The sequence below is a fragment of the Cuculus canorus genome, chromosome 1 (genome assembly GCF_017976375.1).
Source record: "Cuculus canorus isolate bCucCan1 chromosome 1, bCucCan1.pri, whole genome shotgun sequence".
NCBI lineage: Eukaryota > Metazoa > Chordata > Aves > Cuculiformes > Cuculidae > Cuculus > Cuculus canorus.
In genome coordinates, this window is record NC_071401.1 from 131,190,562 (window position 1) to 131,216,833 (window position 26,272).

Here is a 26,272-nt window from a genome sequence, read left to right on the forward strand (position 1 = left end):
CGAGGACCTAGCCAACATTCTTTCTCAGCCAGTGCTGCCATACCAAACTATACAATTATACTGCTGGAGTGTTTCTAATGACCGTGTCTTTAGAGTGTGCTCATATTAAAACCAATCCCTGACTAAAAAAATTAAAATGGCACCTTGAAATCTATAGACTCTTAGCGTTCCAGGGAAGATGTGCTACAAGAAGTAAAAAGTTTCACCAGACAACAGTTCCCAGTCTCCAGATGTTCAACTCCCTTTAAATTGCATGCTGAGTTATCTTATGTTAAAACCTGAGGGGAAGGGATCCTGCAGTTAGTTGTTATGTTGTTCACAAGACAAGGCTGGAAGGACTTTTATGGACCCAGGGAAAACAAAAGATCGTCCATCTTCAAAACAAAATCCCCCAAAGCAAAAGCCAAAAAGCCAGAAAAAAAAACCTTTTAAAGGAATTACTCCATTAAATCATTTCAAGCAGGGCCTCTTCCAGACTCCACTCCCTTGTAGTAACATAGCTAGAATGATTCACTGAGTCAAGCGTACAGAGGCTGCCAATAACCACTGTATTTCATGGACTTTTCAGATTCAATAGGAAATAGCAAATTAAGGATCAGTTAAAGCTCATACATACATGAGGCCTGCCATGCCATAGGGTAGGGAAGGGATATGTGCTTGAAATTGTGATGGCTGCAAAAGCTACCATACTGAAAGGGCTCAAATGGCTCGTAGAAAAAGATGTTTCTTGTATGTATTTATCTGTATGTTTTTATCTGTATGTAACACACTCACACTGCACCATATGTGACTTTGATCTGTTTTTCACTTCTTACACCCTCCCCAAAAAAATTTCAGATTTCTGATAATGCCAGTCACATACAGCTTATGCCTTTCCTCTTTGATGCACCTGCATTTGGCTCACAACACAAAGTCCTTCAGAAGCTAATATAGAATCACAAAATATTTTAGGTTGTAGAGACCACTGAAAGTCCTGTGGCCCAGCCTCCTGATCAGACCATGAATAAATACTAAAGCCTTGCTCAGGGCTGTATCCAGTCAAATTTTGAATAGCTCCAAGGACAGAGACTTCACAACCACTCTGGGTACCTGCTCTTTAACAAGTTTTTGGGTTTAAGAAGCCTGGAGAAGGAAACAAATCCCTCTATTGCTTCCATATGCCCTGTTGGAAAGACTCCATGAAGGTCCTGCTGATTTTGCATACTATGTAAGACTTTTGTTTGGCTTGATTTTACTTGGTTCTATTTGCCTTCGCTACATTGCCAGATTTGACATTCCTCAGTACCTACAATAACCCCAATTTTGGGACACAGATGCCGATGGCAATCCTTCTTAGTGCCAGAACTGTTTCCCAGTGAAAGACTTCAGAGTGATCCAGGCTGGGCTCTAAGGGCACAGCCTGCTTTTATAGTTGTTGGCTGTTCCCATTCCCTTCCCCAAGGGAGCAGAAACCTCTTACAAGATTAGCTGTTTACCCTGTTGCTGGTATTGGGAGTTTAGCAGGAATCTAACAGTGGTCTGGCTGGTATCAGCGTTTACGTACTGTACTCAGTTGCATGTGAAACCACTGCAAGCTTTTTTCTTTAAACCCTGCATTTACTACATCTCAATATAGAGATGATGTTCTAGCTGCTGATTATTTGGCAATCCAGATGGGCTGAATGTCCTAGTTTAATAAGACATTCTGGACAGGGAAAAAGTCTGACTGAAATACTGCTCAGAACAATGCAATACACAGAGAGATCCTCAAATTTGGCGATTCCTCCCTTAATCTGACTACACTGGCTTCTCCAAAACACACCATTACAATGTGTGTATCAAACTAGACTTTACTAAAAACACAGTAAGAAGTATCAGCCATCACCAACATGCGATCAGTTGCTATGAGATTCAATTTCTATTTACTCCATTGAGGAAATCAGGTCTTTCACCTTCCTAGGAGGTGCTGCAACACATGCACATTGGACTTTGCTGCTGTTTCTCTTCCCGCCTTAAGCTCCTAACTTTCCACACATGTAAATACAGAGAGATTTTCTCTTCATTTCCAAACCACAAGGCTTTTATAGCGTTGTTGCTAGTTCTATGAGACAACTAGAAGGACCTGAGAATACTGGGAAAAAGCTTCTCAGGAGATTTACAACTGTAATGATTAATGCGTAGGGAAACCTTTCTGGTTTGGGTTCCCAGTTTGATACTTTACATGGTGGAGAAATTTTGTCATTACATAAAATATAGCAACAGCAAAAAAGAAGAAAAATGTATTTATGAATGGATGATTAAAACTTTTTTTATTGACATGGTGCATAGAGCCCTCCTAACTTTAGAGGAGGTATTCAGAATGCCAAGTATAATTTTCTTTAGAAACATATAAGACAATGAGTTGAATATGAACTGCAGGAGAGCTCAGATATTCTCATTTCATGTCCCTCTCAGATGAGCTCAGGATCTCAGTCCTTTCCCTTTCTTGCAGTTTACTGTACAATGACCTGATATGATAACAAGGAACGTGATGCCTTTGCCCTTAGAATGCAAGAGAAGAAAAGAAAAAGTTTAGAAGAATTATCTGTTGGGACTGAGGGAACAAGGGATAGAGAATGGTTTAGAATGGTTTGGAAAGGTCCTTGAACATAATCATGTATTAAAAATATTATTTCTCCATTAAATCATTCAAATTCTCTTGCAGCAGACAAGCTCTTATTCCCTCCAAATGTCCTGATATGACACTTCACTGGTACAGAATAGCAAGCATTGGGAAAACTCCTCTGCTTAGAAACCATTGAAGGTTAAATTCTATGCTATTTTTCTTCTCTTGTAGTATGACAGCATTAAGAGGATGGAAGACAATGGGAAAAAAATCAAATGTTTGTATTTTATTTTGTTTAACCACAAAGTTAATTTATGACACACACATATACATGCATGCCTACATCCATACGTATATATCTACATGTAATTAAAAAAATCTTAGAAAAAAATAGAACAAATGTCATATCTATGGGTGATAAAAGTTGATCCTGATCATTTAATTGTATAAAATGATACAAAATTAGACTGAGGTCTGAGAGGTAATTGAATGTCTGCACCTGACAAAAGAAATGCAAGCAGAGGAAGGATGAATGAGAGAATTCAGAAGCAGACCAAAAGGGGAATAGTCTCTGGTTGGCTGTCAATTAGCAGAGGTGCGACTCTTCAGTTACATAATAACAAGCACAGTGACATTACATCACAGGAAAGACAAGATAAATAGACTGACTTTCATATCTCTTAGCATTTTTCTTTCACATTATTCCTGAATAACAGAAGATTGAGGGTAAATATCTGTGGTTTTAAGAGCCACAGGATCGAAACTGTAGTAGAAGATCTGGGAGAAAAAGTACCACATGTAGTATCTGTGAAATAAAAATGGAGAAGATAGATAATCTACTGATCTAGATGTGAACCTAGGAATTAAGGGGGTGAAAAATCTACCCACCACGCATCTATGGTAACAACGAAAACTTAAATCACATGGCTGTCTTTACAGGAAGAGTAAATATAAGGCAAAAGGATGCATTTTTACCAGCAGAGCCCATCAGCAATGCCGAAATTGACACTAATCACTATATCAAAGACAAGGTATCATCGTCAAAATCAGCACTGGAAGAGATCCTGAAACCAACAGGAGGATAACCACCAACTAAAAGATTTGGAAGTTTTTCTTAAGGTTAGAACAAAGGTTTGAAATGGAACTGCAGAGTTCTTCAAACAGCTATGGTGAACAAAAAATCCCAGATCACCAATGTTTCTTTACAGGAATTTAATATTATTCTTAAAACCACTATTATTGCCTCATTTCAAAAATCCCTTTCTCTATCTTTGATGTGTTACAAGAAAAGGCAGCTTTTATCTACTTTGACTACTGCCTAAGTGGACTGGTGACATGTCAAAAACTTAGTTCCTTGTAAAAGGGCAAATTTTTTACCGGTTAGTTTGAAGTATGTTTCTTAGCTCCACCCTCTCCCATTCACAATACAGGCTTACATCATTATATTGCCCTTTGCTTTATTGTACTTCACAGATACTGTGTTTCTTTCTGGTGCCACTTTTTAGAAGTAAAGCACTTTTTAATTAAGTGTTGTACACTGATTTTTAGACACAATGCTATTGCACACTTAATAGATTGCAGTACAGTGTAATCATAACTTTTATATGCATTAGGAAACAAAAAAAATTGTGTGACTTGCTTCATTGTGATTTTCTTTGGGATGTTTGTGAAAATTACTTGTGGTCTCGTATCGAATGGTAAGCTTGAATTGTCTATTAAGTTATTAAGCTTTAAAACTGAATATTTCCAGCATTATTCAAAAGCAGCTAAAATGACAAACTTCAAATATGACCCATTTATCAGCCTTACATATCAAGCCAAAACTGGAATATATATTAAATTATTTTAAAAGCTTAAAATTTTATAGTTTATTTCCAAAACACGTATATTTAGATGTTTCCCTTAACTCCTAATCTGAAAGAGTTGCCTACTTTCTGTCATCACCAGACTGTAAATTCTAGAAAGTGAGGATTCAGTATTCAAATGTCAAGAAGCAAGAACTTTACATATTTTCTTGACAAATCTATACAAATTGGTGAAAAACAAGTTCAAATCACAGAATATAGAATATTAAGTTATCAATAAATATCTGAAAAATATATTTGCATGAAGAATGTGTTTACATTTACAAGCTTCTCAGGCAACACATCTGCAGCCAAGAGAGCTTTTAATAAAACCTCCACGATTCTGGTTGTGTAGGATCTTCAGCTTAAATTGGAATAGTTGTAAAACCTTCCTCTCGAAAATGTATGAGGACTGCTTTTTCTTTCCATTTCTTTTTCTGATAGTAATACAAATTTAAAATTGCTTTCAAATACTTAATATTTTAACTACCTGGCAAGAAGCAAATTCTGAGTAGTAGACCCCCCCTTCCTCCCCCCCAAATTCTCAACAGAACAGTAGCAGAAAAATGGGGTAGATATCACTGCTAGGCACAAAGAAATCTTAGTAGGCTACTCCAGATGAAAACAGAGTAATTCTTCAGTCTTATTTAGAACTACAGCTTAAAGTTTAAAAGTCTGTTATTTTGGAACACCTCTAGTTTTAACTAATTAAGGAACAACGCCAGCAGTTGGCTGTTGCATTTTTCCCCCTACACCTACTAATCAAGGTGTGTTTAACTCCCATCCCTAAGACCTACTCCTTCCATTTCGAAATTAGTATTAATCTTCCCACAAAGTAGAAGATATTTCTGTGCCTTCAGCATGATGAGGGGAATTATCATGACTGATAGCAATCACTTATTTACCCGTGGATGAGGGAATTGGTAACAGAGTGGCAAGTTAATGAAGAATTAAGTGTTAGATCTGAGATCTGGGAAAGATTTCATCAGAGGTTTTTTAAAACACGTTAAATCTTTCCTCTGGCAACAAAGTCACTACCTGAGTTGAAGGACATCAACAAGCAGACTAAATCACATCTCCTGCCTGCCAGCCTTTCACTCAATGACTCTCATTAAGTCAGCACAAAAATATGCCAATGCACATGGATGTTGTTCAGTTTCTAAAACAAATAAACATACAATCAAGTGTCTTCATCATATAAAATATTGCAGAGTGAAATCTCCACACCTGCTAGTGCAAGCAGTGTTTTATTCTGAGGACAACAGGTCCTCCGGGATCAGGGGCATCAAGGAGCATTTTGGATTTTGGAGTCCAGTAGTGGCATCCAGCTCCAGTCTGCCTAGTGCCTCACATGCTTCTTAAAATTACTCTGGCTTTGTACACAGTTTTCCAAACACAGACTCCACAAACTAAGTCTCTGAGCTGAGATGAAGTCATCTTCCTAGTCAGTAGTGGATGTTTTCAAAAGGACATTGTCATCCAAACAAACCCAAGCCAGCATGGGCAGGACCTGCCAAACTATCTGTATCGCCTTCCATGACAAGGTGACCTGCTTGATGGATGAGGGAAGGGCTGTGGATGTAGTGTACCTGGTCTTTAGTAAAGCCTTTGCTGACTTTTCTCATAGTATCCTACTTAAGGAACTGGCTTCCACTGGCCTGGACAGGCGTACCCTCTTCTGGGTTAAAAACTGGCTGGATAACTTGGACCAAAGAGTGGTGGTGAATGGAATTAAATCCAGGCGGAGGCTGGTCACAAGTGCTGTCCCCAGGGTTCAGTGCTGGGTCCAGTTCTGTTCAATGTTTTTATCAATGATCTGGATAATGGGGTCGAGTGCACCCTTAGCAAGTTTGCAGATGACACTAAACTGGGAAGAAGTGTCAATATGCTGAAGGGTAGGAAGGCTCTACAGAGGGACCTGAACAGGCTGGATTTGTGGGATGAGATCAATGGCATGAGGTTTAACAGGACCAAGAGCAGAGTCCAGCACTAGGGACAAAACAACCCTGTGCAGCGCTACAGGCTTGGGAAGAGTGGCTTGAAAACTGCCTGGAAGAGAAAGACCTCTGATGACTGAACATGAGCCAGCGGTGTGCCCAGGTGGCCAAGAAGGCCAATAACATCTTGGCTTGTGTCAGACACAGTGTAGCCAGTAGGACCATGAAAATTATTCTCCCTTCGCACTCAGCACTGTTGAGGCTGCACCTCGAATACTGTGTTCAGTTTTGGGACCATCACTTTAAGAAAGACATTGAGGTCCTGGACCATGTCCAGAGAAGGGCAATGAAGCTGGTGAAGGGGCCGGAGAACAAGTTTTATGAGGAGAAGCTGAGGGAACTGGGGTTGAGCCTGGAGAAGAGGAGGCTATGGGGAGACCTTATTGCTCTGTACAAGTACTTAAAAAGAGCTTATAGAGAGGTGGGTGCTGGCCTCTTCTCCCAAGTGATAGTTGATAGGACAAGAATGGCCTTAAACTGCATCAGGGGAAGTTTGGGTTGTTTATTAGGAAAAATTTCTTCACAGAAAGGGTTATCAAGCACTGAACAGGCTGCCTAGGGAGATGGTGGAGTCAGCATCCCTGGAGATGTTTAAAAGGCAGGTAGATGAGATGTTTGTGATATTATTTAGTAGGTGGACAGGTACGGTTGGAGACGATGATCTCAAAAGTCTTTTCCAACCTAGTGATTCTATGATTCTATGATCCTGTAAGCCTCGTGTTTGATGTGTGTAGTTCAAGATCCCACAAGTATTTTACTAGACACACAAAACCTGAAGTTCCCAAAAAGGTTGTCATGTAAAGACTTGGAGTTATATGGTCTGTAGGTTCCTATCCTCCTTTGAATTAACATAAAATTTTACCTACATTCTTTATCCCACATTGAAACATGAATGAAGACTAAGGTTCAGACACCTGGCAAGGAACTGAACAACTTCTAAAAGCAAAGACCTGGATAACTTCTGATGTCTGAGTGCTAAATCCTGCTGTTAGTGAGTCAAGCATGCTATTTCTGGTCCTAGAAGACAGTTCCTATCCTCTCCCTAAACAAAGAGGTGTATATTCCCAAAGCCAAGTTCCCAGAGTCTGGGATCCAACTAGAAGACAGACAAACAGAAAATAATCTGTCAAGACACTTAGCATAACATAAAACAAGAACATAGAAGTAAATTCTTCCCTCTTTGGCATATGTTTTCACTCATCAGGAGCTAAAAAAAGGAGCAAAAAAAAACCAAACACCCCTTCCCCCCCAGAGACATATCAAACAGTTCTTTAGAAGGTCATGGGTATAAAAGTGGTCTGGTAGCACCAGTAGTTCAACCAACTTTGTCAACAAAACAGTAGGCATTTTGCAACGTCTGCTGTATATGCCAGCTATGAAATAGTAAAAAGGGTAGAGGAACATAATTTTTTATCACTATCATTTTACCTAATCTTCCTTTATTAGAACAAATCCCTGTATCCTTGGGGATTAGCGTCACACAAAGTTTGTTGAGCTCTTGGCCACACTATTGCTGCTCTTTACACTAAGTCTGTAGAATATAGAGCCAAAAGAAATTAATGCACCCAAAATCAGAGATTATATGCTAAATGGCTCAAAGTACCATATGGCAAATACACTTTAGTGCCTGATGAACAGATCCTGTGGGTGCTGTCCTTGGGATAGGCAAGTCACTGTCCTGACTCCCCAGGAATCCATAAGCTTTCAATGGCAGAAGCAAAACGAGAGACAGCAGAGAACTATGCTTCAGACTTTCTTCATCGTGCCTGAAATCTCATGAAGTTCATTACAGAAATGAGGTTTGGGGGTTTGATTGTAGGTTGTTGGGGTTTTTTTCCTCTTCACAAACCACAAAAAGTCACAATTAGCTGTTGGCTAGGCTGACACTGCCTACAGCTAGAGATTTCTCAACAGAGAGCATTTTCTGTATGGCGCTGAGTCAAATACAGCTTTGTTTAAATTTACAATTCATCTCTGTGCAGTTGGTTAGTTAATTGTGTTTTGTAAGTGGCAATTTACAGTTGGAAACAACACACTTTTTCCTAAGCAGAAGTCACCTAGCCCCAGGGCACTATATTCAACTCTGATATAGCTAATATAGTCAGCCTCCGTGATCTATCCTCAGTGACTAGTCTTTCTTGTTCCCAACTTGTTTTAGAGAAGTTCCAGGTTTCCTGAAGCAGAAATTTCTTCTCAGCAAAAGACACAGAGTAGCAGCACAGGCTTGCAAAGCAAAAGTCAGAGAAAATAACCTGTGACTAGCAGCCACACCAAAGAAACCTCTTCTTTTTAATGCTCTTTACACATGAAACTTATATTTTAGCTGACAGAATCACGTGGGGATGTGGATATGGCAGGTATTCCAAGTGGAGGACACAGTAAGACCAGAGCGGGATTTCCTTAGAAATTTTGCCCTAAGTTAAAGCTTGGGTACCTGTCTGAAAGTAAAAGGATGAGATCATTGGAGCTCTGAGGAGTAGCTGGATAGGTATATTCTTGCATGTGTGTTGGCTGATGAGAGAGAGGGAGTATGCCAGAGACAAACTGTAATCATTCCAGCTGAAGAAATGAACTAATTTAACTCTATGAGATACAGCCTGTGCTTGAAATGAAACACCTGTGCTGAAAGGTGGCATTCCATGGAGCAGAAAACAAACCAGATAAGCCTTGAAATTCTGTTATCCAAAGCTTTTCTTTTCCCCTAGTTATGCTAAGAACTAAAGAGGGCTTTTAACAATCAGGTCTGATGTCTTCTCTTCCCTCTTCTTCATGAGATCTCCATGAGATGTCATCGTCTCTCTCTTGCCAAGGAGAAACTCCCACTTGAACCAGGTTCCAGTTCCTAAAAAGACATAAATTTTTGATAGAAAGTGACAGAAACCCAGAGTGTTCCTCTCCTAAATGAATGCCCTAATCACTAGAATACAAGGTCACATTTACACATTTTTATCTCACTCTTCTGAAGAACATTTAGCAAAAGTACTAAAAAGGCAGCTTTAGAGATAAAGCTCATGCGAGAGTAAGTGGCAGTTATGACATGCACCATGGCGTGGGAGACCTCCCAGAAGGGTGCTGGCATTTAATCTCCCACATCCTTGGTGAGTGACTTAAATTACAATTTTTCCAAATGGAAAGCTAGGGCTAGAGCTTCAGTGATTAAAATACAGATGAAAATGTAGGCATCTTTAAAGAACAGCAGAGGACAAACTGGTGTGATAGTGACACTTACAGGTGATATTCAGCACATATTTGGGGAGAGATGGTTGTCTGATTTATTTGTTTATTTGCATGTGTGAAGGGTGGTGATATCTGATATACAGGTGTTTCAGCTTTTTTCTGTTAAGTGAATACTCTACACAGCTGTTGCTCAGATGCCCTGCTAACTTCCAAGAGATGCTTAAGCGAAAATGCGCAAAGGAGCATGAGGCATTAAAACATTTCCCAAGAGGTTGAAGAACAGGAAAAATGAAGACAGTTGAGGAATACATACTCCTATTTATGCTTGGAGTGTGAGGGTAATAGGCAATCCATGCTCTCTCAGTCCCTCATCTAGAACAAATGGACATGGAGGACAGGCAAGGGAAGGAAGACACTCTTCAAGTCTTCCCTGCTGTTGGCTGAATAATGGAGTACAGTTTTCATTCTAACTTATTGCAAGTGAACACAAATGTGTTATGGGTGTTAACGTCATTCTTAATCCTTGAAGAAGCAACAAGATTTGTGGGTGGGGCTCATGATTCACTCTTGGGAGGTGCAAAGGGATGAGGAAAGGAGGAAGGATCACAGTAACACTAGTTACACACCTCAGCTGAGAACACCATGTCCTCCCTCAGTACAGTTTTGACATTCATCAGTGTAAGTCATCACTGCTAATCAGATGTTTTCTTCTTTCACTTACCTGTTTTGCGAATCCTCTAGCATGCTTTAAGTAGAGAACTTGTTCCTTATGAGATAAGGCCCTCTCTCTACAAAAGTGTGTAGGTTTCTTGAGATAAACTTGTGATAAAAGTGTTTATCACATAGTTCTGCAATTTCTCATGCATCTCTGATGAGCTCACCTGCCTCTTGTTCATTAATCCATCTCCCTCGGGCTGCTTGCAGCATGCCAGAGCTCTGGGAAGTTTCCTGCAGCTGCTGTACCTGAAGAAGAGGGAAACAATTTACCACTAAAATGTTCTTTTCTTCTGCCTCTCAGCATAAAACTCCTCCAAAATGCAGCAATGGCTATTCACTGTGTGTCAATGATTGGTACAGACAATTTATCTGGCAGAGTTCAAACCAAGAGTAATTTTAAGAGATAAGAGAGGAGAATGACATATGTCATTTTCTTCCTGTCCTGGGCATACAGAAGAAGTTAGTTCTTAAAACTGAAATATGTTTACGTCTCTAAATATTTGTTTTGCTTTTTGGCTCTTACTGAACTCCAAATAGCTGACTTCATAAAGTTAAAGTTTATAAACCCTATAAAATCTTGGGTTTATAGGGTTAGTAATGCAACTAAAAGGAACAATTATAACATAAGAAATCCAATTACTTTAAAATGTGTGGATGCATTTAAAACTCTATAGCATTTCTAAACCATATTTTTCTGTTAAAATTCAAGGTAAAATGAAGCATAAATGTTTGGTTGCCTTCTCTTTGAAACTTTCTAATTAATTTACAAACAGTTGGCATGACAGCCAACTAATCATAACAATCTTTCTTATAGATCATCATGCTAACTGTCTTTCTACAGATAGGTAACAAGTATGAGTAGCAAATATTAAAATAAACTGTTTCTTCAAATTCAGGAGATAAAATCAACATAATCTTGATCATAGCCTACTACCAAATTCCATTTTCATTAAGATCTTATATTACATTTAAAAACTGTAAGAAAATAGGCACTTCCTCTGAACAACAGTTTGTACAGATGATGTGTTTGTCATCAGGATTTCGGTCTGTCATGGCACAATGATTTAGCTTGATAAGTCTCACGTTTGTTACGCTGTCACTGACAGTGACTAGATTTTAAAGGAAAAATTGCAGTGACTAGTGACAAAGAAAGGAGATAATATAGTGAATAAGCCATATTCAAGAGGATTTGTCTTCACAAAGAAAAGAAATTATGGGTTGAAGTTTACTGTGGTGAAAGGTTTTCCTTCTGCATCCTCTCCTGCGTTGAGGGCTATGAGCACTGACATGGAATCTACAACTCCACTTTCTTAATCCAACTGAAGAGTTGCTGGTTTTCAGCAACTGAATATCATCAATAGCTAGAGAAATTTTCTTTAGAGTCTTCATTTGTTTCTTGCCCAATGTCTTGTTGTTTGATGTGTGTGGAAAAACAACTTCAATACAAGCAAGCTCTATCCTGGATTTTGGGGACTGGGACATGCTTGGGGATTAATACATTGCTGTCTTTGTCTTGCAGACTGCACCTCACCAACAGCAGGACTGACATTAAGAAAGCAATGCACAGGCTACTTGTTTTATAGTTTTTCCATGTACTGATTGCAACGAAGGAGCTGACTCATCATTTTCAGTTGACACTCTGATGTACAAGTTCTGAATTTGAGTAGCACTGTTCACTTCAGAGTCATTTCAGGACAGAGTGTTAGAAAACTCATATTTACAGACAACATACCACAGAAGGTATGAATTATTAAAGTGACAGGGTATTTGTCATTATTGTCAGATAGTTTTTTTTAATTTTTCTAGTAGGATACCAGGCAAAGTTTCACACTAACTATGCAAATACTGAATACCATTTTAGTGGATAGCTGCTACCCAAGTAGTTCCCTCCTCAAATGTGGGTTTGACCAAGATGTTATTTTGCATCTTTAGTCTGCTCAAGTTATGAGAACAGCTTGAAATATTTTCTTTATAAAACACATTGATAGAGCTCGAGAGAGCATCTTAAACCCAAAGAATGGATCCACTTAGTGGAAACATAGATTGCATTGAACTAAAACTAATGGTAGGAATAGTAAAATCCACACGTGCCTAAATGGTTATGAAAAAAATTAGGACATACATAGAGGAAAACTTAAACAATGCTATGCATGACTCTAATATGTTCACTATAAGATAGGTGGTTAAAAATCACAGCCCCTTGTAATGCATATAAGAATCATTCCACAACACCTAGGGATGAATTTGACGCCTCTTTAAAACTACATATCAGGACTCTATGTTTTGCTCCATTCTGGACCATTTGGGTGTGCAAGAGAATACCTATGTAATTACCTGAGTTTGTTTTGTTTCCTCTTCTGCTCTGCCATTTTTGCTAAGGCTGGAAAACTTCAAATAAAATTTAGCTAGCATTTGAATCTGTAAATTAATATCTAGACTTCCTGCCCACATAAAAACATGCTTCTTTTCACCCAGTGGTGACTTCCAGCCTGGCCTATTTTCTGCCCCACTCAAATCAGTCAAAATAACAATCTCCATTTCCTTGCTTACACTTGGAACCCTCTATCTGCCAGAGAATTTTAATTACATTGTAAAACTTAATTTTTTGTCTAGTTATGTACATTAGGTAGAAATGGACACTAAGACAGTACAGCTTGAGACATAGCGTTGATACGATAAGTACAATAACATTAAAAGTAGACACAAAGAATAGATAAAAGATTAGATGATTTTGAGAGCTGAAATCTCATAGTTTAACATAGTGCATTTGAATAAGACAAGCAATTAGATTTTTAAATAGCATTTGTAAGTAAAATTATCCTCAAAGATACACTATGTACAATAATATTGAGTTTGCAAGTGGAGCTATTACAACAGCACATATATTTGCCAATTGAAAACACATCTGTGTGAGAAAGACAGAGAATGAGAGAAGATCCATGATTCAAAGACATTCCAACCCAAATGGCCAGGGTGTGTCACTTTTCTCTGCTTCATTTCGTAGCAATCTGGAAAGATTCATAGAAATCTCACCCATTTTGGAGTCATAAAATAATAAATAAACAACAGAAAGACTCTTGAGGCTGATGTTTGAGGATAGCAGCAGGAAAAAAATACAGCATATTTGAATTGCAGATGAATCAACATTCTAAGAACTTGATCTCTTGCCTTTTCAAACATTTGTATCTTGAAATTATATACAAACTATTGGCACGATATTTCATTCTCCCTTTTCTAGAGAGTTTTTATAATTTACATCCGAGTTTCAGGATTAATAGTTAGCACTTCTCACAGAAAGTTGCATAAATTTAGCCAAATGCCCAGTCCCTAACACACAGCAGACAAGAAGTTCAAGGAGACACAGTGCCTCTGCAGCATGAAAGACAGCTACCATATGTTCAGATGATTTCCTACAACCTCCTTTCTGTTCTTTCCTTAACCTCTGTGTAAGTTAATCTCCAGCAACTGTAGAAGTACTACCTGGTGCTGGCTTTGTTCAAGGTACCATACATACAGCAGTAGTAGTGGTATGCCCATATGTCTTTGAAAATACAAAGAAAGATGCAATTCATAAAGTCACTTTGCTGCTCATTTACCAAGTTTAATTCTGACTTGAGAGTTGTTCCTACTCTTAATTTAAATACTGTTACGATTGTTCAAATATTTTACCAGTGCAGTAGTTGTTTGTAACTTAACAATGGAAAATATTCTTCTGAAAAAATACAGCTGGTAAAGCTAGTGCAGTAGTTTCTGATTTATTCCTTCCAAATCGTCTATGAGAGAAAGAGGTTTCAAGAGGTAATTTAGAATCACACCCATCATTACTCAGTCCTTGTTGGGATGTCTCTGTGACTGTCTTCTGTCTAACTAATAAGTAACAGTACTTTGAATTTACGAAAGCAAGTCTCTTTGACTTCCTGAGAAAAATTCATGCCTAACACTGTAATGCTGAAGTGTATTATTGGAATGAGGTAAATCACAGTAAGTAATTTGATCACAGCCTGAAGGTCTACATGGGCATAAAACATAAAACATCAAGCTTACGGCCCGACTGGTAAGATTTCTTTTCTTTTCCATTCTCTTCTTTAGAACACCTTTCATTTGCAATTATGCTAGGTGAAATGTAAAAGCAATGATGATAATTGTGTCACTAATCAAACTTATCCAAATATATGAGTAGTTTATTTACAATACAGAATTAAATTCCTATTTTAAATAGATATGTCCATCTTGGATCCATCTATCAAAAGTAAATGTCTAAGAAACCAGCTGAAATTAAATTTATGCTGCCTATTTTATAGGCACTGGCTAATATCCAGAGTGCTAAAATGACAATACAAAATTGTAAAGGCACAGGCATATTGCTTATATGCACTGGCTGCAATCCAAAATGCTTACAGTAAGTGGAATAATACATTGGTACCAGGGTCCTCTACGTCTCAGTTTAGGCCAGCAAATATAACACTTTAGCTGGGAATCATAGAATCATGGAATGGTTTGGGTTGGAAAGGACCTTAAAGCCCATTCATTTCCAACTCTCCTGCCATGGGCAGGGACACTTCCCACTAGATCAGCCTGCTCAAAGCCTCATTCATCCTGGCCTTGAACACTTTCAGGGATGGGGCATCCACAACTTTCCTGGGCAACATTCTCCAGTGCTTCACCACCCACATACTGAAGAATTTTCTCCTTCTGTCTAGTCTAAATCCGCCTCTCTCCAGTTTATAGCCATTCCCCCTAGTCCTATCAGTACATGCCTTTGTAAAAGGCACCTCCTCAACTTTCTTGTATGTACCAGAACTGCCTCCAGCCCGTGTGTCAGCCACCATGCAGGAGCCATTGTTTCCAGGAGTCCAGAACCACCCCTCTGGGGTTCCTGGACTTCCTCTGCTCTGGCAACCACCCCTTTCCCTCGATCCAGTGCCCAGCTGCAGCACTTACAGTGTCTGCCGCAGATTCATGCTGACTGAGTGTGGTATTGAGCGTTTCATAATTATGAAACATAGGTACATAAAACTTCAGGCATAGATCCTTCATGAACTTGAGCACTCACACCTGGCAGAGACTGGAGGAGAAATAGCAAGAGGCATAGACACACTGTGACAGCCTCACAAATGGACCAAAGCAAAGTGATTTGGTTCTGCTCCATGTAGTGTGACTCTCAGATGGGCAAGTGTGTTGATGGCTTTTCAAAGGTGCTATGCTGGATTATATTTTAATTTTGGAAATTGGAGGCTAAGCATGTTCTCCTCTAACACACTCCTAATCTTCAGTAGGAGTAAAGACTAGGAATACAAAGTCAGGAGATTCTGCATCTCAGAGGGGGAGCAAGTCTGATAGCTGACCTTTGTGAAAAACGGGGCTTAAGAGGAATGACCCCACCATTTACGAGTTGTGAAAAACGCTTTCTGCAGACTGCTGAAGATCTTTTCAAGTTCTTCTATGCCTCTCCAGGCTTCTTCCTAATGTAACAGAAATATAGCAAGGGCATGGACCTTGTTTGGTTTTTGCAAAATTTTTTTTTTTTTTTTGAAAAAGAAATCCAGAAATCATAGAATCATAGAATCATAGAATCAATAGGTTGGAAAGGACCCACTGGATCATCGAGTCTGACCATTCCTAATAATCCCCAAGCCATGGGAGGAGGCCAGTTCCCTCCTCTCCACAACCTCCTTTCAGGTAGTTGTAGAGAGCAATAAGGTCTCCCCTCAGCCTCCTCTTCTCCAGGCTAAACAACCCCAGCTCTCTCAGCCACTCCTCTTAAGACTTGTTCTCCAGATGCAAGGCTTCATCCTGTTTCATGGCTTTGCAGTGCTGAGACTGCACACCGAAAGCAGCATGGGTAACTTAGGCTGCTTTCCAAAGGTAGGAAAGACAAGCCGTAAGACATGTCAAGATTCTCGAGATCTGTATCTACATCTTAGAGAGGTCATTCCAAACTCCAGCTGAGTGCATAACTCAACAAAATTACATTGGTTTTGTATTCGTTAATTTATTTCTTTGTATTTATTTGCCATAGGAAATTATTGCCCAAAAGCTTAATAATAGACTTGGCCCAGAGAAAAAGAATCAACATCCCATGGAAAATGTTGAGCGACTGGAAAACAAGATCATATTGATTCAGAATAAACAACACCAAACAGAAAAGCCTTGGCGTTGTTCATGGGATAGGAATTCTAAAATATTCCATTTTGGGAGTTTGGTGGTTTGCTACTGCCCAGCTTAAAAGCATCATAATTTCTACTTTCTCAATACAGGAAGAAAACCGCAATAATTTAAATTATAAAAAAGAAAAATTAGAGAAAAAGAAAAAATGAAGCCTTTCAGGTTATATTGTCTATAAACCCACATACTTTTCCTTTTTGATCATCACTTTTTTTTCTGCCTTCAAGTTTGTGCTTAGCTCCTATACAGGCAGCCTTGAAGTCTTTGCTTTCCTTCAATAAAAGTGAGAGAAATGGACCAGAGTCTTCATGGTAGGCTGCTGGGAAGATATAATTTTTATTTTCTGAAGAGAAACCTACATTAGTCCAGTCAAATTGTAATTTTCCCATACAGGATATAAGCTGTTCAAAACTGGACCTTTTTCATGAGGAAAATGACCTTCCAATGTGCCTGCTTATTCCCAGCAGTCCAGACGAGATCTGCCATTAGCTCCTGGCTATTAGATGACTTATAGACAATTCACTACCATAATCTGACACATAAAACCCAAATTGAGCAGATTTATTTTGTTGTTATAGAAGATGAATAAGTGAAAATATGTCTGAGAAATGTCTGAACAGTATCAATACTTTTTCGTTTTTCTTTCTAAAGGTGCAATTCAATTGCATACACACAAGCATCTGGTGCAATTTGAGACAGTTGAAGATATCTAAGATATTCATGTGATCTAGACAGAAATGACACAGGACTCACAGAAAGCCGACCCCTTCCAAAGCAGCATCTCAAGACAAACAGTGTATTAAAGAAGAGCTCACATGATGTTAGATGCTGATGTTTATATACTACCCCAAATCTGCTTTCTCTATATAGTCTGTAAGATTTGCTTTTTAAGTATCTCTGTCTACTAATGTATTTACTAGAATGTTGCCCAAAAGTAAACCTAGCTTAAATCAATTCCAGCTCATTGACTTAGTACTAAGAAAATGATTTTTTCTGCATATCAGTTTCTTCTGTTTATAATGTCTGCCTTTAACATAGGTCCTCTTTGTAACACTGGTACCCACACAGGCTTTTCAGAAGACTGGCAGCAGGCAGTTTGATAGAGCAGTGCTGCAGAAGGGAGTTTGAACACATATGTGTACAGGAGGGAGACCTCACTGGTTTTTAGCTATGCTAAAAGGCTTACTTTTTTCCCTACAGAAAGCACAGCTGACTATCTGTGTGCATGGTAAAGCAGCACTGAGCTAAGGGGAAGGATCAAATCCTCAATGATCACTTTTCAGAATAGAGGCAAACTTTTATTATCAGTTACTATTACTAACAGGATCACAGGGTATTGCTGAAGAGAACAGCCTCTAAAAGCTGTGACAGTATATCACTTATCTGACAAATTTCATACACCTATCTCTTACCAGCCTAAAAGTAGTAATAACAGACCAAGACCTTGATTTATAAAAACAACACACAGACTGTTGAAAAAAATGGTTTGGAAGTCTTACAGAGTTTTACACTATTCTAAAATCAGTTATGTGCTGAAGATACTGCTGTAAAAGGTTTGTGGTCATCTTTTATATTACCATTTTCCATTAAGCAAATAAAGACTATTTTATCATTTAGGGGAAAATATCATGAAAGAGAGATTTAATAACATACAGTAAAAACAAAGTACCACTTGACCATTTTAAAAGAAACATGGGTACAGATGAGGTATTGTGAGACAAAAGAGAAGATTCCAGCATTTCACTGGAATGATGTTAGGAAAGCAGTTATTCAGAAACATGCAGTATCCTGGGGCAAGAGTTGTTTGTGATACATCTGTGATGACAGCAGTTTGTTAGAGACCCAGATTATAGGGAAATGTTCCAGCATGCAGAAGATTTTAAGGCTTTAACAACATGGAAAGGATGGCAACGGCTCGACAGAGCAGAAATCCTAATGGGAGGTGCAGTCAAGATTGAAGATATTCGGAGTAAGGCCTAAGCAGTGAATTCACCTTGTATCCCAGTTGAGAGAGAGCACATTTGCATAAACAGATGGTATAAGCTCATTGCAGAGGCTCTATTTTATTACAGCTCCCACTTCAAAACTGCTCTGCTTAACATCCCTGCAAACATCCACAGAGCAGCTCAACATAACACTGCCATTCCCTGTCTTTTAGCTCACTGTGGTCCTGTCTCACACACAGCTCATTTACCCACCGCAACACACATGTTTAGCTCAGCTCATGACACAGCAGTAAGTGAGCTTGTTCTGCTCTTCACAGCAACTCCTCCTGTTACCACACTTTCAGTATTTTATACCTTTGCCATCATATTGCCTTGTATTTCAGCCCCTGTTTTGTCCCAAACTTGCCCTGCAAAAGTCACTGCAGCTACTCAATCTCATGTAGTTTAAAGGGCCATCTCCACCTACAGAACCTTCCTTGCAGGAACAGTGCGGCACTGTGCTCCTTGTGACACCAGCTTAGGCACTCTGGCCTCTGGAGAATCCCTGTTTCTTCCCACTACATGTGCACTGCCACAGTCTGACAGCTCATAGTCATCTTCCATCCATCTGCTGTCACTATGGGAAAAGGCAGATTCACTGGTATTTTGCAAACTTTTCGACAGTATCTTCTCATGTGACTCAGAACTAAAATATGTCCTTAATTACAAATAAGGGCCTTTTTTTAGCTGCTGGGTTTCTGCTTCTACCAGCAATCCATGGAGCTCCTTCCTTTGCTAAGATAACATTCACTTCCTCCGCTATGGCAGATCTGATGTGTTAACTGGTATGTGTGAATGGTCTGGCACTCTGCTCACATCTTATCCTTGCCTATCAGCTTCCTGCCTGCATAAAACTGAACATACTTAGAGTAGTTACACTCCCTGAGTCCACCAAGGATGCAGAGGTATGAAGCTCCATCTAAAGAAGTGGGAGATATTTTCTGCTTTAGAGACTATCATCACTAAAGAACATGTAAACTGGTGATGACTCAAGCAGATAAAGAAAGAAGATGAGCACTGCAGGGAAAAGAGATTTTAGTAGTCGGACCTTTTTATATTTGTTATTAATTGCTTGATTTGAACTATTAATGAATTTGAGAAAATGAAATCTTGTTCAACTTTTAGCAAAATTCATTCACTTTAGTAAGAGCGTGAGATCGCATAGTATGTATCAATACAGATCCCCAGAAAGGAAGATAAAAATTAACATGGTATTATTGAGGTTTTAGACTGAAATAGAAAGCAGGGGGATAGAAAAGAATTCCATGCCATCTCACTTAGCATCCTCAAAGAATGTCTTTGCACTTCATAAAGAAACAAACAGATAAAAAATACATGCACACAAGTCCAAGATTTTCAAAGACTCTTTAAAATCAGCTTTCTAAAATATTAAGGAGAGGTCCTTCCTTAAGGGGTAAAGGTTTGCTGTATATCTTCAAGACAATGTCAATTCATGCTTTGATTCATTCTGGTCTCAAAAAGCATGTGACTGTTCTTCTTCTTCCTGATCTGACATTTACAAAAAGAGGCTATAGATGACATTGGAAATGTTGCATATATCACCTAGGGTCATGTAGAAGCACAATCCCAGTAGATGTGAGATGGAGTAGAACTAATGATTGTGTGATATGAGTACATGAGTACAAGAAAATAATGTAGTATATTTGTTCATCCTGCTATCCAGCAGTTTGTATGAGTGCTAGGGAATACCAGACCTCTCGCTATCTTCTCTTAGGCATTTTTAAAACTACCTCTAATATCAAAACAAATACTTACAAAGCTTTCCATTTAACTTGAGCTGTGATGAACAGATTCAAATATGAAACAAACCAGGACTCATTTTTACAGCTTCTCTAAGGAGGAACATGCAGAAGAAACACTTGGTGAGTTGCTGCACTCTACTGGGGAAAGGATGTAAGAAAGACAATCCAACTAGAATCACACAGCACATTTATTATTTAGTTTTATCAATTCTCTATATTACAAGTTATTCTAGTCTTACCCATGAGATGATTTATTATTTTAAAGGTGATTTTGATACTGACTTCCCCAGTTAAATCTGCATAACTAGTTTCAAACACTATTTTGTACGCTCCTGTAGACCGATCTTAAAATTTTAATGGACTGATTTGCCAGAAAATTAACTCTTCTCCCTCTCTCTCCTGAACACACACATCACAAAATTATCTCATAGTTAATCTAGGACATGACTCTGTGACTGAGACTGAGGAAGTGAAAGAAAATGTGCATCCCCAAGTGTTTCTTTAATTGTCTGCACCTATTTATCTTTTTTTTTTTTTAGTAACAGAAACAGTAACTAAAAGTTTGTGTTAACTGATAATAAATTAAATTTTAACAAGTTGAGACTGTTGCATCTCTGACATCTTGTTTCTATGTACAATAGAATGTCTAATGGGAGGATATAGAGAAAAGAGGAAAGAAAAAAGAGAAAGAGAAAGAAAAGGTGCCCAGGAAGACTTTGGGATACTCAGAACTCAACTAGACAAGCTGCTGTGTAATCCGGTGTAGTCAGACTACTTGGAGTATTGGATCCAGAGATCCTATGCTACTCTATGAGTGCAGCAAAGCCACATTTGCAAAAAAAGACTGTATCCAAGCTAATTACCCTGTTGGAATGGTTCAGCTAAGCATAGCTAGCACTATGTGAATGGGCTAAGACTACAGCCAGCATTAAGCAAGAAATAAGAATAGTATGATGCATCTTATGCAAATATAATATGACTGCCACACAGTGTCTGAAAGGCTCCAAGCAATGGTCTAGTAGATACATGAGTAGTTTGGCTGCCATACAGCCATACCACATCCTCTTCAACGCAAGAGCAAAGGCCAAGACTTCAGCCCAGGAAAGTAGCCTTGGCAAAGAAATTAAATTCTTAATACCTGCAATAATACAGTAGGTCTGCAGTGGAGACAAGAGCACGGCACTTACAGAAGACAGCTGGGAAGTATTCTGGTATATATTCAGGGATTTTCTGTGTTGGCCTCTCACTCTAATTCAGCACAGGCTTGGGTTGAAGACCTCAGGTGGTCTTAGCTTTCCACACTTCTCTAGCTGTCAAGAGAGGAAGAGCGATAGACCTGCTGCTCATGCTTTCTTCTTTCTCCTTGTGCAGAGAGCCCCTTTCTTCCTCTGCATGAAGCCTACTGGCTTCATGGAAAGTGAGATCTGAGTACACTTACAGGCATGACTTGACTCATTCTTGGCTTGGCCAATCTTAAGTGTTGCTGCAATACAACAGAGAGAGGTAATCATCTCTAAGAGAGCTCCATCCTTATCTTTTCAGTTCAAGCACTGGTACGTTGGAAATGAACCTAATAGGAACTCACAGTCTGTGCTGCCTTGTAGATACAGCATTCAGGGAAACTTTGACCTCTGTCATTCCAAACGCACCGGTAGAGCAGATTTATAGTACTTACCCAACCCACGGTCGACTAACAGCACCTATGTTCAGAATGGCAAATCGTGCTTGGGAGTTTGGCATACAGTAAATGTAACAATCTTCCAATGCTCCTTGTCTTTATTACTGCTGGAAAAACAGTAGCAGCACAGAAGATATGAAAATCACAGCTCACAGCATTCCTGGCATTTTGATACCGCACATGGGTATCTTTTTATTATTATTATTTTTTAGATATGACACAATTGGAAAAACTTCCTAATGTTTTAGTTACCTTATATTATGACAAGCATTAGGCATTTCTCAGGAAACATCCTTAGTAGGTTTCTGAATTTTTTCTGGACTTAGTGAAAATAAATGTTTTCTTGTCATGCTTCACCCATATGTAGTATGCAGGACAACTGAGAGCTCTAGCCTTAACCCATCACAAGTTTATGAATCCTTGTATATACATGAAAGCATAATATAGGTCTCCTGACACATAAACTACCTCTGAACTAAATGCAGTTTGGTTACAAGAGAAAAGCAAAATCTGAGGGCAATTCTTTTAGGAAGCTGGGAGAAATCTGAATACAGATTGGTTATCAACATTGACTGCAAGCTGGTCTAACTAAAGAAACAATCTTCATTTCACCTTTTTTTTTTAATTTCCAGAGCATTTATAAAGTTCAGGCATTAAAACCAAAATTATACCATTTCCTAAGTGAGGCATATCGGTTACGAGAACAATAGAGGATAACTAATAGCTACTTTCTATAAGAGTTTTTTAATTGAAATATGTATCTAATGTGCATGTTAAGCAACTGTAATGCACACATCTGGCTTTTGGGTGGGTATATACATGAATTTCCTCCCTTAGAAATGTATTAGAAGAACACTGTTAAGGTTGTAAAGTCAAGCATTTAAAAGACAGAAAATGTGAAAAATGAGGTAGTGCCTGAAGAACTGTAATTGAGCTCCTTTGTGAGACTGAAATGTGATAAATTCTGGAAGTGACTGATCCTAGTCCTTTTTGATCTTTTGCTTTTAAAGTACTTCTCTCTTTCTTAGTGTTGTAAGTGCTCAGGCTGGTCTGTACTCATTTACAGCCATTCTACACATTCAGTTCTCCTCAATCTGCATGTGGCCTCAGGACATGCTTATTCAAACCTTGCTCTGAAGATAGAAGGCTTGATTTCCCCATGGGATTTTCCAGAAGTAACAACTGTAAATCACCTGCCTGAGTCCTTCAGTGCCACAGTGAGGGAAGGTAAAGACACACTTAGACTGAGTGTCTTGTACTTCTTGCTTGTTTGACAGCTTCATGTCTGAAGGCTTCAAGAACAGAAACGATGCTATCCCCAAAAGCATCCTTTATGACATGGACAAGAAACAGAGAGATGTTAAGATTAAAATTATTGCTCATGTGACAGCCCAGTTTGAAGGTCCCAGGAAAATTAGAATGCTCTGTATCTAGTATCTAGTTTCTGAGATTGCAGCCATAAGGACTCAGCTTCTGCAAATCCAAAGCCAGGATGCAGCACCCAGTGTTGCACACTATTCAAGGCTTTGCCCTGAACTGCGGTGTTGATGTAAAGCTCCTTAGATCCACCCATTGCATTGACAGCAGGGACTAAGAGTCCATCCCGTGTTTCATATTTGGCAAAGGGAGTTACATTCACACATATCTACTACCAGGTATCACATCCGCTCTAAAATTGCCAGGTGAATAAAAGTGAAACTTCATCATATGGCAATTTACTGACATTCATGTGAGTCACCTCAGTTACTGGAGCTCATGGAGTAGGTGAGAGCTGCAACAGTTCAGCATTTCTAGTGTCGTCCTTCATACTTTGCCAGTGACCTGCAGAGCTGTATGCTCACGCGGCTCCTCAGCTCTCTTCCAAGTTCTAGCAGGGAGTGGTTTGTTGATTTCGATTCCTCTTGCAGCTTGACATTGTCCACTTGTTGCCTTTAGGTACTTTTCTTCTTTTTCCAGCTACTTCTAACTTCTTAATCTGCCTCCGGTCTCTTCCTTATTATGCGTACCCTGTCCTTCCTGCTATATCTTCACTCTTGTCAGCCATCTGTTTACACCTAATCGAATTCTAATCCACAGCTTTCCACTGGGAAATTAGTGAAGTTATGGTTCTGACCCCTGCATCAGAAATTGTTTCTGTTTTATAGGAAAGAATCCTTGGAAAAAAAGCCAGAAAATGTCTTAGAAATCATCTTGAGCTTAAGCATGAGTGGTTACTGCACAAGCATAGAAGGGGTACAGAAGGGGGTTTATCAGTTCAACTCAGATTCTTGGACAAGATTAGCATTATGCAAAAGGAGGTACATTTTTGCCCTCTCTGAAATTTCAACTAACTTTAGTGAGAAAGGGCAAAGGCAAAAATCTGTAAATTAGGAGATTTTAAAAGCCAGACTCCAAGAATTAATCAAGATGTGCTTCTCCCTTCTGTACTGTTTTCCTTCTCATATCTGAGATTCAAATACATTATACACTCTCAAAAGTTGAGTATATATTCCAATTCTAAGCTGTGCAGTAATGCCCAGAAAATTCTTCTCATTTTGGCAAAATTACTTTGAAGAAAGTCACTATTTGTTGCAAATCAGGATATACACTGCCATTATAAAGTACTGGGAAAGACCCAGCTCCACAAAACACTTTTTTATTCTTAGTCATTTTGTCTTTTGGAAAGAGGGTTTTACTCATCTTTCCTTTTATAAAGAAGAGGAAAGGCAAATTGAATTGTCTTGAATTTCAACAATGGCTGTTTTAAAATCCAGAGGTCATAACTCCCCACTATGGTTTCATACATTATATATTTATACCCAGTGCTTCTAGGGCTGCATTGCATTCATGGCCCAAGAAAATAAATGCCTTCAATTCATACTGGCTTCCAGGTCTGGCCTTATGAACAGTACCTATGCCAAGAGTCATCTATAATAAGTATCATGAGATTTTGATACAGGAAAAAAAATGAGGCTTGAACCTGTATTCATTGACATCTATATAAAACAAAGGAATTCAGTGAATCAAAGAAGTGTCACTAGGAGGAGATTGAAATCCAGTCTTGATCCTGCACTGATTTGTTACTTCTACAGGAAATGGGATCGTTCGAAATAAGGAAGCCAGGCACGGCAGTTGTCCCTCAAAATGTTCTCTTTTTTTTTTCCTTTCCTTCCTTGCTGTTCCCACCCCCAAGCCATTAAATTCCAGAACTACTATTAAATATCTGACCTCAGAATAGTTCCCAGAGGAACCAGCACATTGACCAGAGACACCAGCAAGTCAGCTGTTTGGGCATAAGTAGAAGGGCAGAAGTAGACAGAGGAAATCTTTTTCTCTGTTTCGCAGTTTGATCCATGACTTTGGCTGCAGCCAAGTGTTCCATCCAGTCAGTTCTCAGGGTCCTCTTCTGAAAGGAAAGCCACTAAATAGGTATTCTTCCAACAAACACACACATAAACCTTAAAAAAGGTTCTTTGTGTCCAGATGAAAGGAGTGGTTCTTCAGACAACAGTAATAACTGTTTACATGGGCAGTTTTATTCCAAAAGCTACTTAAACACTCCTTTCATTAAACAGCATGACAGAATCTTGTTCGCAATTCAGTTTACAGAAACTGAGCCCTGTGCTCCAAGCGTATTGGAGCAGGACTCTGCACTTATAAGAGGTCAGATCTGGAAGCCAGCCCCAAAAAATTCTTCACTTACTGTCATGCACACATACACATTTCATTGTATCCTCAAAATATACTTTGCCTAACTTTATCTTGACACAAATTTACACCATGCTTCCAGAATTTGTTTCCATCAGTCATCGTTATACCAACTGACAATATTTCAGCACTCTCTTCTCCCACTCGAATTTAAAGCAAAGTTTATCTGCTTCCAAGACATTTTTACTTCTGCCTCATAATGTTCCTCACAACAAGAAGCTCATTGTTCATTATTACCTCCATAGTGACCCTGCTTAGAGAGTTGCTGCCATCAAAAATATACCCAATAGCATGGTCTTTGAGGACTATATGTTGTCATATTTGCCAAGAAAAAATAATCAAACATGTATGATAAAAAGAGAATTTACTTTTTTGCCAGAAGTCCTCAGAGTTAATAGTCTGAAGTGGTTCATAAACATCATAACGGTTGGAGTTGATGGTCTCTAAGGTCTTTTCCAACCTAATGATTCTATAACCTGAAGTCCTGCAGATCTTTTTTTCTGCTTCCTGGTAGAAACTACTGTGCTTTCTTGGCTGTGTATAGAACAGCATGTCCTTTGAATATAAAATTGCCATGAGATCTAGAAAATCATCTGACAAGTGGAAGGGCCTTGTGCACAAGAGAACCAATAGTGTAGGTTCAAAGTCAGTATTCTTGAAAGTGAAAACTGAGCT